Source organism: Myotis yumanensis, unplaced genomic scaffold (genome assembly GCF_028538775.1).
Source record: "Myotis yumanensis isolate MYYU_CA2020_CCGP unplaced genomic scaffold, mMyoYum1.0.hap1 SCAF_1, whole genome shotgun sequence".
NCBI lineage: Eukaryota > Metazoa > Chordata > Mammalia > Chiroptera > Vespertilionidae > Myotis > Myotis yumanensis.
The window spans coordinates 57,306,219-57,309,234 of record NW_027223752.1 but is presented as its reverse complement, the minus strand read 5'-3'; positions in this window follow the sequence as shown (position 1 = coordinate 57,309,234).

Sequence of the window (3,016 nt, the reverse complement as noted above, 5' to 3'; positions counted from 1 at the left end):
ACATGTTGTTAAATATCTTGGAGATCATCCCTGGCAGTTTCAATGCCCATTTCCCTTTGCACTTGCCATAAGTCAGGAAGAAAATATGGGGCAAATAGCTTCCTGGGCATGCATTACACAAGCTGAAAACGCCTAGCCCGTGTCCGTCCACCATGCTGACACCAACTGGAAATGCCAACCACAAATTGGAATATTGGCTCCATTTTTGCAAGAGACAACTCAGGACTTGAGGTCAAAACATATTTTGTTCCCAAATCTATGAAGTCCATAGTCAGATGGACTCTTTGAGTTGTCTGGAGAACAAGAGATACTAAGAGAGAAATAGAAAAAAAACAACTCAAGAAATGATCTCACAGTTCCCAGCAAACTACATTTTCCTGTAACACAAAAAGCAGGCCAAACAAGTCTGAGGTTTGCCCCTTTGGGGGCAAGGAGCAGGGGAGTGCAGCTTTCCATCATTAACCAGAGTCAACCACGCTAAAAGTAACAATCAGGCAACATGCAAGGACAAGCTGGAAGCATCTGACCTCTATATATCTGGTCAGAGATAGTAAACACAGAAAATGAAAACAATATGCTTCACTATTAGTTCTGTCTCATTCATAATTAACTGCAGAAGAATTTAAGTCGTGATAAAGATCTTTATCTTATCCAAGGCGCCTCCTCTCTCTGCGGACCCCCAGAAAGTGGGCCCTTCTTCGTTCATTTAACAAGCATCACTTGAGCAGCTACTATTTGCAAGGAACTCTGCTGGGAGCGAGGGTAGAATGCAAGCCTGAGTAGGACACACTGTTGGCCCCCACAGCCCAGGAGACATGCTAACGAATAATTACAATGCACTCTGGGGAAAGCTATAACTGATGCCCCAGACTAGGTGCATGAGAGCTTAGAGCTCAGAATTATTTGGCTGCTGAGTTTGGAAAGACCTCATGGGGAGGCAGTATCTGAAATGATATTACAGATGGATGAGTCCAGATGATCCCTACTCTTTATCCCAACTCTGTCTTCAGATTCTATAAAAGAAGAGAGAATACAGTGGAGACACACACTGGGAGCAGTTCTAGATTGAATGAAGATTCCTTAAAGCCTCAGATCAAGGGTTAGGGACTCCTTATGCATCGCTGAGGCCCAGGAGTGCCTGTTAATATCTGCTGGGTCTTGAAAAGGTCAGGCTAGGGTTTGGCTTGAGGAGTATGTCATGGCATTAAAGAATTGGCCTTCAGTGAAAAAAACGGTGGGTCTCTTATTCTATGAATCATGCATTTCCCAGCAGCCTCTGATTCCCTGAAATTTCCCCTGGGGAGTTCCAGATGCACTGATGAGCTTTTCAAATACCACAGGTTCTTATCATGTTTGCCTTGGCATCCGTGAGGAAACTGGGCTTAGTCTTTCACATTGATTGGGTTTCATTCACGTCCTCACCTCCTCTCCCTCTGCCTCTTTATGGGCTGGCTTGGAGCACTGATTTAAAATAAAATCTAAAAACAAACTCCTGAAATTCCTAAACAGAGGCTTTGGGGGACAACCCTTTGCCATAAAGAAAAGCCCTCTGTCAAGGCCCACTGTCTGGAAGCTGAATCACAGGCAGGACAGGGGAGAAAGAAAGTCATTCTAAATAAACTTAATAGCAGGCTTTGGCAGACAAGAAAGAAATAGATTTGCCAATTCGGACCCCTCTCATTCCTATCCGAACATCACTGTAGGTAGAACTTCCCCATAAACTCACTTGGTGTGTTTATCTATTTATGGGGCAGCTATGTAAGCCAGGAACAGGAGGCAAGGAATCAGAGTACAAACCTGAAGGACGAGGCTCTCAAAGGAGCTTGCACTCTATTTACAGGCATGTGCATTGATTTTATTTTTTCAGAGTCTTCAACAAAGCATAGGGGGCAGTGCCGAGTGGGAGGTAGAATCTGGCACTAGGTGTGCAAGGGCCACAAGCAAATTCTGTGCCTGAGCATGGACAGTGTTAGGGAACCCTCCCAGGTCTGGGGCAAGGAGAGTCTGCTGAAGAACCAAGTGTTTGGGACGTCCTTCTTTGTCCAGCGCCTTGAGACTGCCCTCCCCCTCGGGAGCTGTGGGCATCCATGGCTTCAAAGGCATCTGCTGCATTACACTGAGGACAGTGAGTCCCAGAGAAGATGAGCTGCTGAGTGAAAAGCTTCCTGGGGAAAAAGGCACTCAACCGGAAGTCAGGACATCTGGGTTCCTGTCCCAGTTTTGTCAATCACCAGGCGTGACTAGCTCAGCCTCTTGGCCTCAGTTTCCTCACCTGCTACATCAGGGGAATGGGTGATACCATCTTGGGTCTCCTCCTCAGGCTTCCCCAGGACCTGGGTGGGCTGTCCCTCAGGGAGCCTCCCTTGCCCTCCCCAGAGGCTCACACAGAAAGCCAGGTGGTCAAGGTGGCTTCCCAGGAACCCAGCCACAGAGAAGGCAGTGGACACCAGGCCTGGGAGAGACGCGTCTCCTGCTCCTGAAAGCACTGCGGGTGGGTAGTAAACTGGTAAGTTGGCAGCCTGGTGTGCAACCTCCAGCTTTGTGAGCCTGCCAGTTTGGGGTCATTGACGAGGCAGAGGGAACATCTGCAGGGTAATGCCACCGGGGTCCTCCTGCAGGCCCACCTTTCCTCTCTGTCACCTAGGATGTACTTGCCAAATACTAACGGAGGTCGTCCTGACCCAGAGCTTACAGCCTAGCTGGGGACAAAGGCACAGTTACAGGCTGAATTGTGTCCCTCACCTCCAAATTCACAAGCTGAAAGCTAACCCCACATCCTCAGAATCTGGCCTTTTCTGGAAACAGGGTCGAAGCAGAGGTAATTAGCTAAGATGAGGTCATTACGGTGGGCCCCATCCAACATGACTGGTGTCCTTATAGAGAGGGTTCATGACAGGTCTGGTCACAGGCACACAGGAAGAATGCCACATGAGGAGACACGGGGAGGGGACAGCCATCCACGAGCCAAGGAGCCAGGCCGGAACTGAATTCTCCCTCCCGGCCCTCAGAAAGAACC